The 18123-nt window shown below is 32.2% G+C and overlaps 1 protein-coding gene across 4 annotated transcripts in view; it reads right to left on the bottom strand.

The window, feature by feature from the left end:
- The window catches only part of LOC105839511 (inactive rhomboid protein 1), a 137640-nt gene extending 121823 nt beyond the window's left edge, over positions 1-15817 (bottom strand). For 3 of the 4 annotated variants that reach the window (XM_028192805.2, XM_028192803.2, XM_028192804.2), the window contains exon 1: positions 12495-15817. The gene's annotated coding sequence lies outside the window, so the exon portion shown is untranslated. The remainder of the gene's footprint in view (positions 1-12494) is intronic. The other variant, XM_028192802.2, reaches the window with a different exon arrangement.
- Between the last annotated feature and the right edge of the window lie 2306 nt (positions 15818-18123).

The raw sequence follows: 18123 nt of genomic DNA, 5'->3' as shown, positions 1-18123 counted from the left end.
TTTTGACATTTATAAAAAAACTGATATAAGCTACACTGTAAAAGAACGTATGTAAAACTGCATACACAATGTATAAAAATTACAGAATTTATAGTAAAAATATATAAAATTGTACATTTTTATAAAAATTAGTATTCTTATATCTTCTTACATCAAATAGAAAATTATAATAATATTTTATAGTTTCGTGTAAATGTTTTTAACATATAATATATTTACAGTTACATATATTATATTGCGGAAAAAAGTTGGATTACTTTGATAGATTTTTCTCTGTAAAATCCGAATCTGAAAACAAAAATAGTGAATTGGCTCTACTTTCTAAACAAATACAAGATCAAAAATGCAAAAACGTGTTTTAAGCCGTTTTTAATCATTTGTAGAAAAACAACAGAAGATCCTAGACTTCTTAATTGGAACAAAATAAAAGCCTAAACCTTGCCTTTTTAGACTGTAGATTAAAATATTAAGTTAACTTAATAGACTTAATGACAATTTATTATAAAAGCACGCACCGATTCCGCTACACGTTTTCCTGGCTGCACGTATTGTTCTTTCCGCTCTAATATTTTTTTGCTGAATCATAATGTATTTCAAAAGATTTTTTTTCAAAACTCGCTCCAAAAATAAAAATACATAATTTGTTCCATTTTATTAAAAAAGTACAAAAAACGTATTTATAAGAAGTAAATAGAGAGAACTCATATAAGAAAGTATTTCTATTCGTAAAAGACACTGGTTATTAGCATCCAGATTCATAAATAATATAAAAAGCTAGTTAAAAAGCGAAAAGACAAACATATATGTAGCGGAATCGATGCACATTCGTATAAAAAACTGTTAATAAGTAGGGAAAAGGGGGGTAAGATGACAACCTTAAGGTTTGTCAATTTTTCCTAATTTCTGTAATGGTGTAAAAATAATAATCTTTTTCTTAGCTTTACTAAAGCCTTTTGTATCTGTAAAAATAAAAAATTGTTAAATTAATTAGAATTTTAAGAAATTTTGATTTTCTAAAAACGTGTCAAATTCGTTATCTTGCCCTCTTATGTGGGTAAAATGACTTTCAATAGCGAAAAGAGTCAAATTAAGTTACATTGTAACCTATCTATTGTTTATCTGTATAAACACTAATTTTCGTATTTATTTAACGATATATTATATTAATAGTACAATTACTTTATATTTTAAAAATAACGAAATCAATAAATTACATATGATAAAATTTACTTACAGATTATCAGTATAACCAGTATCACAAATTACTAACTTAATTTATATAACATTAACGCAATTACGTTTGCGTTAATGTTCAAGAACATACTCTGCAAGTACAAATGTGTCATCTGGCATCATCTGTCATCTTACCCGCAATCATAGTATTTACTTATTTATTTGATAAAAATGTTACACTACAAAAAATAAAAAATATGAATGCATTGTATGTGCGTTTTTAACTATATTATAATTTTATTTAGAAACCGAAAGTATTTACTATAATTACGTCATTCTCTATAAACAAATGCCAAAAAGTTACACATGGGTGTATCAAAAACACATTTCTTATTATATTATTCACTTTTGTGGACCGATTGAAACCAAACTCCAACAGATAATCTACTATTATTTAAATTCTTTAATGAGTTCAACATCGAATCGATATCTGTTATTAATTTAGAAAAATTAGCGATTCGTCATCTTATCCACGTCGTCATTTTACCTTTTCCCCTATTTCAAATTAATAGCACCTAATATTTCTATTTATATCCTACAAGAGCAAGGTTTAAGTTTTCATTTTATCCAGTTACAAAATTTCCGTTTATCCAAATTAAAAAACCCCCGTTATTTTTCTACAGATGTTAAAAAATGACCAAAACATGTTTTTGCACTTTTAACTCTGTTTGTTTCAAAAACCAAAGCCAATTTTTTAATTTTTTAATAATCTCACTCAAGATACAAGATATTACATTTGATTTCCTTTTTACATTTATCTATCTTCTTCTTAATATAATAATATAATGAATTTTTCTCTTATTATAATATATTAAAGAAATCAATTTTGTTTCATATAAAACGATTTCTATAAATAAACTAAGATGTCATAACAAAAAATAATGTTGAAAATTTTTAATAAAAAATGTAGCCAAAAATCACAAAATTTAGTTAAAAATAATGTACAAAAATTATTCTAGAAATTTACACAACAAAAATTTGTTTAATACAATAAAGAAATGAGTAAAAATTATTCTAAATATCATACAAAAGTTACAAAAATGCAAAACTTATAAAACATTTTATACTTTACATCGCATGATATTCGTTCCAATATTCCGAGAATTTAATCCCAAAGTATTTAACAAAACTATTTTTCCTTTTTTTTTGAATTTGTTATTCTCATTTTTTGGTCCCCGTCTAGTATGGTCCCCTATACATCTCTCACAGCCTTTACTTAGGGAAGCGTAAAAGGGAGGAGAAATGGAAGCTAAGAAGTAAATGACGTAACTTTTATCAGAGACCATCGCGACTTTGCAAACTGTGCTATTGTGAAGAGGGGCTGCGACGCCTACGACAACGACGAGAACGACGAAGACGACAAGAATGACACCTCTCGTTCTGACGACGAGAAGGTGCCGGAGGTTCGAAGTCGTTTAAAGTTAGACGGGACTTTGACGGTCGCGCACCTCTTCCTTCAAATTGACCCGAAGATAGTGTTGGACGGTAAAAGGGTGAAAAGACACCGTAAATACCGAGGAATTCGGGAAAGCGAAAGAGGAAGTTCTAATTTTGTAGGGACAAATGTGCTTCAAATTTAATGTTTGAAACATATACTTGTGTATCTCATGTGCTTCTCATCCTTTCTATAAAAAGTTAAAAACAAAATTTTTAACTTTTATTTTTTTATGTTACCTGAGCCAAAAAATATTTATTCGTAATTAGTTTAAAATATAAATCATTATTTTTAAAGTAAGTACATGGAAAGCATCATTCAAAAATATTGTAATGAAAGTAACTGACAAATTTGAAAAATTTTCGTACTTGAAGTTGATATAGAAATAAATGTTAAGATTTTGTTTTAAAAATATGCATAATTCAATTTTACTACATTAACAGATATAAAACATTTCTATTTGTTTTCTGTCCACAATATAAATTAAGGCAAATATTCAGCAATTGAGCAAACTAAATGTAAAGCATCACTGAGGTAATACTGTAATATATAAAATTAATGAATTTTAAGTTATTCCGTATGTAAAGTGTATAAGAAGATAAGATGATAAATGTAAAAGAGTTTAATTACTCTTTAGAAACATACAAAGAACAAAATATCGTAAAATATTTCGGCAATGTTGCAGCAACATTTTCAATATTCTACAATATTGTTGCATACTGCACATGCTGCATGGAATGGAGTTTAGATACAATTCTTCTGTATAATTGGAGAAATTAAAAATACAATTGCACAAGCTAAATAAGTGTTTAAAAAATTGTTTAAACAACTTATGTATTTGATATAATAAATAAATTATAAAATTTGCACACAATTATATTATATTTTGCAGAATTAATAATAAATTAAATTTTACAAGATGCCTTGAATTAAATTTTACAATCGATCAAAATCTTATTTATTATTATTATTTCAAAAATACAAAAATGTAAAAAAATTAATCTATTTTCTTTCCTCTTTTATACTTTTGATTTTGTTCATCATAAGGAAACATGACGCGCCATTTCTCGTTTCTGACATCGCCGTCCAATATGACCGTGCGTTTGTGTGCGCAGAACCCCGAAAGTTCTAGAATTTTAAACGAAAATACACTTCGCAACATGCTCGTAACATTACAGAAACAAAAGGAAAAACGGACTTCGAAAAATGGCCAAAGAGTCTCCGTCATCCCTTCCCCCCTTCCCTTTTCTTTTTCCTTGCATCGTCAAGATGAACGACAAACTTCCCTTCTCCAGTGAGGTTAGGTATGCCGACTACGAATCCGCGAATCAAACTTTTTAATGGAAAAGCCGGCTCGTCGGAATTATTTTTCGGGAAAAGAGACGTCCTGGGCTTTCCCATCCACTTTGCTCGTCCTCCGGCCGACAAGAGGGGGCAGGTGATTTACATCGGGGATGGCTGTCGTATCCCTCTCCCGTTACCCCTCTCTCACGTCCCCTTTTCCACCTTCTCTTCCCCCCCCCCCTCCGGCAACGGGAATATTACCGGTTCTGCAGGATGTGCCCGTGAATCACCATGAAATATCTTCGGACAGCTCGGGGACTCGAGTCTCAATGCCATTAGCGGCGTGGAATTTCAGGTAAATTCGAGAAAGAAAGAGATAGAAAATAAACCGGAATATTTTTGAAAATCTCTCTCATTTTTCCGTATCTGTACATATCATACTGTTGCCTGGCTTTGAATATCACGGATAACAAGTTTTCTATTTAGCTTACTTGGATATCGTGCATATTCTCCCAGAGCTCTTTTCCATAAACGTCACATTTTCTGTTTTAAAAAGTGAGCTTACCCCCCTGCTATTTTCACAGAGAAACTGAAATATTAGATTTTCTTTATCATCTAACTTTCCTCGTTTCTAATGACAACTAATACAAAATGCAAAAAATATATATTTGTATATCTTTCGTTCCTTTTATGCGTGTTTTTACATAAAAATACAATTCTTATGACTGAACGAATTAGAAGGGACGTTGACATTTGTTGTAATTACACTAAAAAAAAAGTGTGTTCAACTTGATTTCAGTGTTAGCATACTGAAATCGAGTTAAACGAGACCGCAGTTCCAGAGTATATGGCAAACTAGCTACTTTAATTTTTACAACATACTTTTTGTTTTTGTGGCATCTTATTTGTATCAAATAAACTGAGAATGCAGTTATATTAGACAAAGTTGAATTGAGTTGAATTGATACATTATTGTTCCAGAAGTAAAATTACTCACGTTATGTAGTTAGATCAACCTTTATCATAGTTGAAAGAATATCTATAATGTCCATATAATTACATTTTAGTTGTTATAATCTTTTATTACTTTTGACTAATTTTTCAGTTGGAACTTTTACATCAAAATATTGAACAAACTAAATTTTTATCTAATTTGATTCGATTGTATTTGACGTAACCAAATTTATTCAATCGTCAAAGGCTTGGTTCGTTCTACCCAATGTTTTTTTTTCGGTAATTAATATCCCTGTTTCTATTATTTCAATAATATAGGTCTCACCAAATAATTGCTATAACAGCTATATGTAACATAGAGTAGAAAAAGAGGTTATAAACCATCATTTCGTTTTATTTAAATAATTCAGAAAAAATTTGTGTGATACAATTCATTTTGGTACAAGTTTGTTACCCATAGAGTTCTACCAATCGTGTTAAACAGAAAAGTTCTTTGAATATACATAACGAACATTAATTTACTGAAAAGAAAAAAAAATTGCGGTTATGAATGTAGGGGGATATGGAAAATTACCAACAAATATGCTCAAAATTGTTATTTCTAAAAAAAATAAAAAATTAATGCTCTTTGACGAATCTTGCATATCAGTATCACAAAAATATCAATATCTAGACTACATAATATATCACACAAAAAAATCAGAAGTGTAAATATAAAAATCCTTGGCTCTTGCGACTTTGCGTATTACAAAAATACTGTAAAAGTATTATAACAAACAATATTAGCTAAGTATCGTAAACATATTATAAAAAATGTTATGAAAGAAGAGATTATGGGATTCAAGACTTGCAACAATAACAAGGATCCATAACCCTGAACGCAAGCAGTATAATTTTACACGTCAAATGCATACGTGTACACATTACGTCAAACATCAAATTCGATTACGTTATTTGAAAGCTATAGCTTCAAGCCTTTCAAATTACACTAATGTTAAAAAATTCACCCAACATATTTCTCAAAATGAGATCAAAAGAGACACCTCTAGAACTTTTATCTACTTGCAATACTGAAATGCAGCTTTTATGACAATAAAATAAACACTAATGACCAGTGGCCATGTTATAACGTCTAAACAGTATATAAAGAAATAATTCGGACAGTTATTTTCAGAACTCAATACTCAAAAGTATACGAGATATCGCGAATTCCATAATCCCACATCTAGTACATAATCGCTTGTCCCCTCTACACGTAAATAAAATGATTCTATTATATCTACGTTATATGGCAGTTATATAATAAAATATACCCTCAGGAAGAGATCGGTGTAGTAGCTTGTGTAGTTATCTTATTTCCATAAAAATTAAAATACTCCAAAACCCTCGAGAAACTTGAGGGAGATCGAGATCCGACTTGAGTTGTTTGCCTTTTCTTACGAGGCCTTAAGCTTAATTTGGAGAGTTTAATTAATAACACAGGCACACAAAAAATAAAAAGTTGTCTGACCAGAATATTCCATCAGGCTAATATCCTTATGTATTTTGGCGTGCTAAACACGGATCCAGCGTCAGAATTGCTCCATCACTCACCTTTTTTTAATTAAAAAAATGGCCTTAAAAACCTTGAAAATCGTAATAATTTCTGACACCGGATGTTCAGCACGTCAAAATACATAAAGATAGCCTAATAGAGTATTCTGTTCAGACAACTTTTTATTTTTTGTGTGCCTGTGTAATAAATAGATAGAAAAAGAGAAATATAAAACAAAAATGTGGACGCTAATCAATGCACATATTACTTTATCATTAACTTTATCGAGGTGATAAATAACAATTCGACACATCACGCAAACTTTCAAATCGTAGTAAATTTTCGTCACGCTACCCTAAACATTCTTTTTTCCCTTAAAGTTTAGCTTAAGCTTATTTTAATTCATTGAGGACAGACAGAGAAGAGAGCGACAAAGGAAATAGATCGGGCATTCGAAGGGTTATACGTGCTCGTATAGTGTAGCACGCGTGCGTTTGTATGCGTTTGCGGACCTGTGTGTGGGTACATGTAAGCTTAGGTAACGCGTGCGTGTGTATCAAAGTGTGTATATCGATTCCGCCGGAGAAAAGGGGTCACCGTCGCTACTTCATGGCACACAATACTAAATCAATTCTTCCGTGCGCATCGGCCGTCGTTATACTTTCTTAAAGTTACGAGCGCGATCCATGATGCCGCAGAAAAGCGCAACTGTAAGTGATTAAAATTCCGCCCTTTCTTCTTCTCCTTACCATATCATTTGCAAATTTTTATATCATGTATGTCTGCTCTTTGATTTTTCATACTTGTTAAAAACATTATTAAATTTCTATCTTTATTTACAAATTAATAGAGAGAAAAAGAGAGAAAGAGAAAACAGTCAGAAAAGAAAAAAAGAATAATTATATCAAAACAATAAATAACTAAATCAACAGTAAACATAAAACGCTAGAAATATTACATTACAATAATTTATTTGTAATAAAAATAAATAACAAAAAAAATAAATAAAAGTAATATATAATCAGAGTTTTCTCTGATAATATATATAATCAGTTACATATATAATCAATTCTTATTTCTCTTGGTTCCAAATATTAAAATTACAATTCTTTATTAATCTAAATAACAATAATAAATTAATATAAGCTTGATAAATTATAAGCTTATTACATATTTAGCCATTATAGAATAAATTTGTATATAACACACATTAAATTCTAATTTAACAATATATGTATATTATAATATTTAACTTTGGAAAAAATACAACAAAATTATAATATGTATATCTCTTTCGTTTTCCATTTATCGCAAATTCGACCAAAATATTCAACATATATATTCTATTTTAATCAGATGCTGATTATTATAAATCTATCAAACGTACTGGATTTTCATTGGATTATCTAAAATCCTAATGTCACGTCCTGTTTTTTATTTAAACCACATTTGTTCTAGATAAATCATAAAATAAATTCTACTCCCGTAGTAAAATCGTAAATACGAAAGTTTACTTTGTCACAAATAACAAATTCAAAATGCTCTCTATATATTTTAATAATTTTTACTAATTTAAAATATAATTTTAATAGTGTATATATATTCCATCATGTTAAGAAATAGATCTACTTCAAATTTTATAATTGAAATACTTTGATAGTAGCTTAATAGTGAATTTATATTTTTTAATATAGCCATATCTTATTTAAAATTTCTATTGATTTACTATAAACAAATTAATTAATTAAAAAACTGCAATAATTTAAAATAATCTTTATTAAAATGAAAAAGTTTTTACAAAATTAACAAAAATATAAAACTTTAAATGCCTGCGTGTCTTATACATTTATAGCAAATTCGAGTAGTTTGCACTAATGTATTAAAGCTGCTTTAAATTGATCCAATCTAACTGTAAAAAAATAAAATTCAAATATCTCAAATAGTAAAGTGCTAACTTCATAGAGATGACAGATCAAGCAGCAATAAACCGTGTGCCTTGTTTGTCGAGGCTGTCGTGAAACTTTTCGTTTCGGTACCACAGATTTCGGCCATTTCGGCCGAAATGGCCGAAACTGCGAAAAATTTCTCCGGCACAGAGCGGATTGTCGGAATTTATGTCCCCCTCGCCCCTCGCGCCGGGCACCGACGATTAATTTCGGACCTCCGCTTTTCAGAAACGCATTTTGGGTGCGCCTCTCCTCTAATGGTGCCACAAATCACCACCGTAATGATCTCGATGCTGAAAGAAGTGCGATCATCACCACTTGCGTTCTCTTCCCTCTCCTCTCTCGTTCCTGGGTTCAACACCACCGTCGAAGACGAATCGTTTCATCAGTTATTGATTTTCAACTTAAACATTATCTATACAGAGCATAGCAGAAAGAACGACTCAAATTGCAATGTCAAATGCTTTCGTCAAATCAGAACCAATGTTTAAACAAAATTTTTGAAAAGGACAATCGTTTATTCCAAACAACAGACTTAAAATCTTCCAATTTTTTAATATTTAAATTTAAATATATTCTATATTTAAGTAAATTTAGAATTAAAATGATGTAAATAATATTTTATCTCTATAAATTTGAATAAAAGTTTTGTTATTTTAAGATTAAAGAACCTTACATTTCTCTCTTACTCTATTTTACTCGTTTATGGCTAATGAAACAATGTACTTACAGAATACATCTAATAAGATTTTAATCGCTATTACATATTATGTAAATATTGTTGCCATAACCGCACTTTAAAAAATTAGTTAAACTAATCTGCAATATGAATATAACAACTTAACAGTGTGATGAACTATAACTTTTATTAAAACCAAACAAATTTGATTATTTTTATTCTGATTTCTGAAAAAAATCTATATGCATTAATTTAAAATCTGACAGATTTAACCAGTACATCTGTTTGAAATAATTCCTAATTTTTGTAGAAATTATCAGATTAATTTTTGTACAAAAATAAGAACTGTATAAAACAGACCTCTCATTGTTTTCGTTTTCAAACAAAACGTTTTGAATTCTCTCGCAAAAGAAATTATTTTATTAGAATATTGATAAAAAAGTTCTATAATGCTATACCTTTTATTCTATTGCGTATGATTTCTTTCTCGTGAGAAATAGAACGCTGTTACGTCTTTAATGTGCCATGTCCTGATATATAAGCATTTTATGTATCTAAACAGAAAGTTCTAATCAAATCCATATAGTTATCACATCTAGAATTCTAGTTGCATATCGAACTCTTTGATTGTAATAACTAGAAATTCACTATTTGCTTAGCCAAATCTATCTCTAATTCAACTTCGATTACTTTTTCTATAACGTTATGGAATCTAATGTTGGAATCTAATCTAAATTTATCCGCCTGGTTCATCTCCGTTCGCCTAAATTGATCTTCCTGAATACTACTACTCTACTACTGTCGATGATGTTGTTAATCGCGTAATTCAACATAAAACAAGACTCAAGAATCTGCTTTAATAACAAATTAATGTGTTCCCTGTGGACGCCGTGCTGTATTACCGGTTTACTAATTAATAACAGTTAATAAAATAAATATCAATTGGCAAACGAATATTAATGAGACCGATGGGAATTATGTACGGTAATTAGTTCCGCGATGAGATCGTTACTTCGGGAAAAATATTATTCGCGGGACTCTTGTTATGCGAACTCTAGTTTATCCTGTTAACGTCTAACTGGGACTTTGCTCTCCATTGTTGCAAATTAGCTTACTTATTTTCTTCCTTCTAATTAAGTTTTGCGTACATTTGCGTCAAATTTAAGCTGCGCACAAGATTTTTGTATACTAAATAGTGAAGAAAGAAAATGCAAAATATATGTATAATAATCAAATATATTAATGTTACATGATGCGTGCACGTTTACATAAAGATTCCATGGCAAGTGTGATTTATCGATTTGTTTTCCATTCTTTCGCAAAATAAAGTAATTGAGAGCTATATTATTGACATGAATGAAAACGTACGACGTGTATATAAAGAATCTATTTAATATAGATTGTTCTTTACTTTCCTCATTTTAATATTCTTCATGTAAACAATGCTATTTGATGTATCTTCTAATAATAAATAACAAATATAATACATGCGCGTTTTTCATCTTTAAACAATTTTATTGAGTTCAATTAATTTTTTTATTTTATTAAAAAATATTTTTTGACAATGAACTGTGAAGTTAACAGTTTCTAAAAATATATCTTTTTTGCATTACAAAATCAAGAAACGACAATAACAATATCAAATATTTCTTTTAAAAAAGTAATAAATTTATGTAATAAAAACAGTTATAGCATAAAAAGATAAATTAAATAAATTAAACTAGAAATAAAATTCATAAAATTTTAATAGCCTGCTTTAAAAAATATATAGGAAATATGAAAACGATAGGAAATCTTTATTTTTAATCGTAATTATGAATACTTTAGCGTCAATATATAATTTATTGCAATAAAATTATAATCATTTGTTCACAACAAATTCCATCGGAATAATAAATTAATATAAAAGTTTTATTGTATTTCAGTGATATTAAATCTGCTTTCATCAAATATAATGATAGAAAACTATAACATTTCTTTCTAAATAGAAGATGAAACAATAAACTCGCCAATAATGATAATTTGTACAATAATAATCAACAATTTTTGGCAGATTTATCAGTTTTTTTTTCGTTTTCTATTAATTTTTTAAATAGGATATGTTAATGTTTTTAAATGTAGACACGATTGCATTTAAAGAACTTTTCTCAGAATCGACCTTTCGCGGATTTTCTAAGAGAAGGACGATTCTCTTCATCTCATGCCAGCCGTCAGCGAGATGGCTGGAGAGGGAGACAGAAACGGATGCGATGGCGTGTGCATCACGGGTAGTTTTCATTTTACGAACTGAATATGATTTGCCGTACGAATGATCATGTAGGTTAGCGCTTTCCTGAGACTTTACCGGTGCATGGGGGTGAGATGGGGGTCGCAGGTTACCACCGATGCTGATTCCTGACCCTGTTTCGGCCCTACTCTTTCACCTCCGTCACGCCCCCATCCCCCATCACGCTTCTCAAGGGAGAACTCTAAAATTCAAGTTGCTGTTTATTTTGTGACCGCGATGCCGTTTCAAAGGTCTTTGTATTATATAAAATCCCTTAAACTGTGATTGCTTTAATTATAATTCTTGAACTTTATAATCACAATATACGTCATTGATACGATGTAATGCTTTAAAAAAGGCTGCATAACAATATTTGTAATTAAAATTAGATTTATACGTGTTCTGTTAAATTTTAGCAGTTTTTTTTTTCCCAAATGAATTTGAATGATTCTTTTTTATTGCCTACGAATATGTTGGGCTTTTAAAAAAATATTAGTTCAAAATTTTTGTTTTTTTTACACAAAAAATTTCTTCAAAAGAAAACATTCAGGTTAAAATATATTGAATAGTACATTGACCTCCGTCTGTAAAAACAATATTTTATTTATTAAAAATATCTATAGAAATCTCTTTACAAATAACACGCTACAATATTTACATAGAATTTTATTTAAATCAAATAATGTTATTATTGTTATATTTTTTGAATCAATTTAATTACTAGTAAACCATTTCACCACCTCTTCTTTTTCTTGTTTTTCAATTTTAAAAATACAATAATTTAAGATATGTAATAAATTTTATTATTTCATCAAATTATATTTCTGTGATAAGAACTAAAATATATATATACTTTCAATCCAATTATAGATAGATACATTTTATGACTGTTCTATTTTTTGTATTTACCAAAATAATTTTTTTTATTATGTGATACAATGTATATCATCAATATTAAAAAAATGTTTTATAGAGAAAAAATTTTTTAACATTTTTGGGACCAAACTCTTTATCAATTCAAATCTCTCTCTCTCTCTCTCTCTCTCTCTCTCTCTCTCTCTCTGTCTTTCTCTTTCTTTCATGTTTTTTCTGTAAAGATCCGTTTAATTAATCCCTATACGTACTGATCTCGATAAGACAAAATGGCGTGATGGGATACTCACGTCTCGCGAAACGAAGAGATCTGGCCGCCACGCGTAATCCTTTGGCGAGAAAAATCGGAGAAAGCACTTTCCGAAGCACTATAACAATTGACGCACCGATCGATCTCACTGACTCATACAAAACATCTAAAACTACTTGTCGGTCCTCCGCCGAAGTCACTCGATCTCCATCGTTCCCGACGCGTCTGTCAGTCTAATTTCTGGCCATGTTCTTGGAAAAGTAATACATTTGGCGACTTCTTCGAGCGAGATACGTCAGATTCATCCTCCTTCCGTCAAGATCCATCGATTTCCATTCCATGAAAATCCGAAGGTTTTTTAGCGATCGTCCCTCTCTCGCAAATCCTTCAAACCTTGCTGCATTTTTTCGTAGATTTCTTTTTCTGATCACATATCTTCACTGCTGTTACTTAAAAATCATAGATAAGTAGCTTTCATCATCACAAAATTACACATCAAAACTCTTTCTAAAGGAGAAACAAAAACGATTCATGATATTCATTGACAGACGGGCGAGTCTTTCGAAAAATAAAAATCAACAATTTACTTCGAAATCCAGAAGACATTTTTCAAATCTTCAATTTTTTCTCGGCGTACAAAATTTACATTTTGTTTTAATAGAAAGGATTCTTTTGCCTTGGGAAAGAAATAAATCTTGTATAAATGAGCAGAATTCATTTTTATATAATATCAATATTTTTCTATATAAAGGATACTTCTTTAAAGAGTTTCTACGATTTTCGATTTTCTTGTGCACACAGAGCGAGTTTTTCAAGCGAGCCGTATGTAAGCGCATCTCAAGTTAAAGAATTTCTCATTTTTGATTAAAACAGCGAAACGATGTCTATCACTTTCTTCGAGGAGAGGTTGTCAGCAAAATCAATTCGTATTCTTTGATAAACGAAAAAAAAATTTACATTTTCCCTTCCTGAAGAATATTTCCGTTGCATTTTCTTCCATCCTGAATACAAATTCATTTTTTCCCCTAACCTGTGCAAACCCGCATGCTATTTTCTCGGCAATAAATCATTCGGTATTGAACGGGACCGTGCGTTACTTCTCCCTTTCGAAAATCCCTTCTTGATTAAAAGCCAGCCAAAATTTTTCCTCATCGAACCACGCAGATACCACGCATTTTCTTGCTCAATATGTGCGCCTTTTTAACCCCCGCACAGCATTCCACAGTATAAATATAAATTACTCCACATATAGTCTTTAATCCCAACGTTTCCTTCTCTAAATACAGCCTGCTTTTTGAATGATCACGTTTATCTTCCGTAAGTGAGCCGATCCAGTCTGTTTCACATGTGTAATTTTCCCTCCGCCAAATCAATCAAAACACAACGCTTTTGAGCGATTTTCAACTCTGCTTTTCGACGACTTCGTCAATTTAACCCAAATCAATTACTGCCACCCTTAGCAGAATTAGTCTCAAGTGTTCAGGCAACATGTTTTCATCATTAATACACGAATCTCCTGCGCCCGCATAACACCTGAGAAGTCCACTGAGAGAAAACGAAAAAAAAGCACGAGCTAATCTTCATCTCCGCGCTCTTCCTCTTCCCGCATGATGTATTTCTTGACTGTGCCTCCGTTTTCTAAAACTCGAACACGTTTTGCTTTCCTTATGTGTGCAATTATGTCCCCGCACAAAACACTGCAAATCCACATCAGGAAGCCACAATCTCCGTTGTTTCAACGTACGAATCCACACCTCTCCGTTCCCGACAACAGTTAGTTCACTTGACGCATCACTTTTCCTTACCCTCGAGATCCCGAACTCACCTTTCCTGCCCGCATAAATTTTCCTCACTAAACAGCAGTCGTATCACTGTTATCGCGTGGGATTCCTACATCCCGACAGAACCAGAAAAGCATCCTTTCCAGTCTCGACACATAACCGAAGATACGAACCTCCGGGCGATGAAAGCGGAGGAGGAATTCGAGCGGAAGCGACGCGGTAACCCAGTTTCCAGCGGGAGAGCCGCTCCTCCCGGCATGCAGCGCATAAAAATGGCTCCAGTCCTACGGCGTCGGGGATGTCACGACGTCCCGGAACGTTCCAGGACTTTCCCGACGATGACACGATGAGTCGGTAGGGCAATCCAGCTGATCCCTGTGTCAACGACGTTGCGACGACGATTCCTCCCAAAAACCACTCGCTTTTCCCCGCTCGCCTGGAAACCCCGTCCCAACGGAGAAGCTAGGAGAGAAAGGAGGAGGATGAGGAGTAACGAGAAGAAAAGGGAGAGATCGCTTCGAGGGAAGATATCATAGGCGTTCCGACGCCTCCGCGAGAAGAAGCACGGAATAACCTCCGCGCACCCAAAATGGTGGACGGCACTCCCGAGGGCCGACTTGCGTCTCGCACCGCCAGGCTCGGTCCCGCTCAGTTCCGGTCTGGCGAGCGCCACTTCCGGTTATCTCTTCCGGATCCCCCCCCGCGCGCACGCGGATTCTTCCGGAAACTCGCGCCCACCTAACGGAATCCCGAACGGGCTCTCCGTCCGTCCTAGACGGCGGCAGACGAACGCAGCCTTCCGAAATGGACTTTCCGCACCGCTTCCGCCCCCGCGGGATACCACTTCGACACGCGCGCGGCGCTTGTTCGTACGCGACACGCGCGCTCACACTTCACGCGACGGCGACGCTCAGCGACGAGAACGTCGCTACTCCTCCTGGCCGCCGTCGGTCGCCCTCAGCGTCGTGGATGGACCCGTGGGGCTCGACAGCGTCGGCAGGATCCTCGCCGAGAGCACTCCAGGGAGGGTGGACCACACACGCCGCGCCATCTAGCAATCACGCGGCGAGTGCAACCCCTCGTCATGGCCGCCGGACCAACCCCGAGTCAATAATAGGGCCAGAGGGTACGGATCTCGAGGCCGCGACACCCACGCGATGCCACAGATCAACAACGACATTTTCCGAAAAGCCCGCAGCACAGATTGCGACTCACTCCCTCGTTCAAAGACGCTGGACCTCGTGGCCTTCCTTGTCTGTTTCTGTTTTTCTGTCTCTTCTCTCTCTCTCTCTCTCTCTCTCTCTCTCTCTCTCTCTCTCTCTCTCTCTCTCACTCTCTACACCTCCTAGTTTCTTTTACCCCTTTTTTCATACCCGATCACAACGCGGAGCCAGCCTCTCTGAGGTGTTCGGGCGGCTGCGCGATTCGCACTGAGTGCACCACCGCATGGAAACCGAGAGGGTGTAAGCGCTCAGGAGTGTGACTAGAGAAATTATGTTGTCTAATTACATTGTCTAACAATGTCGTTCAACAATATTCCCTTTGTTTTCTAAAATCGACTGTCATTAAAAATAATTTTACATTTACACTGTATACAAAGGAAGAATTAAAAGTCTAATTCAAATGAAATTTTTTCCTACTTATAATTAATAAAAAATTTTTAAAACATGTTTTTAAATTATAATTAATAAAATTAGTCTAAAGTATATTTTTTACATTTTTATAATATTAATTATGTGAAGAAATACATAGAAATATAAAATAATATTAATTACAAGAAAATAACATATATATCACGTTTTTTTCTTTAAAGTTATTTGTAAATTTAATTTTTATACTTATTTTATCAATTCTAGTGTAGAGAATATTAACAGAAATGATATAGATTTTTTAGAATTAGTAACATGTTTATAACTTTTTGTCTTTTAGTGTAATTAAAAATTAATTTGTTAAGAAAATAAAATTACGTGTCGAAACTATTCTACAAAGTAATATTCACTTATAAAAACAAACTTATGTCAACACTTCATTATAATGTGTCATCCAACAAAATAATTTTTTTTATTTTGTATGAATTGTTTAGATCTATGCTGTAAATACTCTGAAAAAAAGTAATATATCCATAAGATATGTAGTTGCGGACTACAGCTGCCAACTACAGATATATACTCAATACAATAATATATGCTATTGCAGTATCAACATTATACTTGCATTAACAGTAAATATTATTGTATTGAGTATTTTATGTAGTTGGCAGCCCACAATTACATATGTTATTGGCTGTATTACTTTTTTTTCTGTGTATAATACATGGAGTGTATCAAGTTCTTCTCAAAATGGAGAAATTTTTTTAGGAAGTTCTTTTAAAAATTAAACTTTTAATCTAAATAAAATAATGTATATCTAATTTAAGAATTCAAACAAAATGTTGATAACAGTGAAGTTTCGAGTAACTTGTAATTCTGCTAATTTCAAGCAGTTTAAAGAAAGAATAAAAATTACATCCTGTATTTTCGTAATATAACTCAAATAAGACAATACTTTCGCTGCTAAATACACTCCTATCGGAAACGCACGAGGATCGCCGGAAATACGCGATGTCCGCAGCGAAATGATGCTTTCGCGGAGGCGTCACACTGTTTTAGAGACTTCTCGGGGTAACGATGGTAAGGGGTGATAGAAGACGCAAGGACGGCAGAGAGATGAGAGGGAGCGTTGGTGTACGGCAGCGCATAAGGTGGTTGTTTTGTCGCTAGGATTAGATATGAATAATAGGATAACATAGTATTCATACGAGAAGAAAATAGTTTTAGAGAAGTTACAATGCTTGATGATTAGCAAAAAAAATTAAGTCTGGTTAAATGCAACATGTAAAAGCTTGGTAAACTTGTTCAAGAAATCACAACATTTTTCAAAATAAGCTCAATGTATTTCACTTATTTAAGGATGTTAGAAAGGAAGTTATTATATTGTTAAAATATTACACATAGAAAAAATTAAAATAACATATAAGTTATACTTATATATTATTTAATGTACGAAATATTGACACATTTTGAACAATTTTTTAATTAAAATCACTAAGAAAAAAAGAAAATGTTATATGTTTTAAATAAGTTCCATGAATTATTAAAATTAAATAATCTAAAATAATTCAACATTATAATAGCTTAAAAATTAAAAGCAATCAAATTTAGATCTTTCGTAACTACATACACATGCATACCATATAGCCATATTCTACACAAAATTTAAAATATAAATGGTCTTTTGTAAAATTTCTCTCAGATGTATTTAAGGTATTAGAAATTCATGAATATTGAAGATTGCTACAAGTATCTACACCACATGTAGACAGCCATTTTTAATTTTAATATTATCTTTATCATTCGCTCTTAGATCTATAACAGAATCTAAAAAATAGATTTACGGCAAAAATATCCAGATTTTCACTAATTTATTAATAATGGCAACCATAATGAATCCGTTGTATAGAATTTGCAAAACCTAAATTCAAATTCAGAATCAGCAATCCAAAAAACATAGGTATGCAAAATTTCAAGAAAATGTGCTAAAAAAAACCTAATTCGGCAATCAAAAAGTTAAACTAACAAGGGAACAACAAAAAAATTTTTTGTTGGTACTCAAAAACGGTTTAAAGAGTTGAAACCATCCTTCAAAAGTTGATGGTTTTTGCCTTTTCTCAATATATTTCATAAATTAAATATTAAAAGATGTTTTATATATTAAAAGTTAGACAGCATACACTTCTATTTAAAGGGATGCTGGAGTCTATTTTACTGATTGAACGTTAATTATTTTCGGATAAGCTTGGCTCTTAATTGATTTCATAGAATTGTAAATCCTTCTCTAGACTTAAAGTAT

This window comes from Monomorium pharaonis, chromosome 5 (assembly GCF_013373865.1).
Source record: "Monomorium pharaonis isolate MP-MQ-018 chromosome 5, ASM1337386v2, whole genome shotgun sequence".
NCBI lineage: Eukaryota > Metazoa > Arthropoda > Insecta > Hymenoptera > Formicidae > Monomorium > Monomorium pharaonis.
The sequence above is the reverse complement of the archived record's forward strand: the minus strand, read 5'-3'. Positions and strand labels throughout refer to the sequence as shown.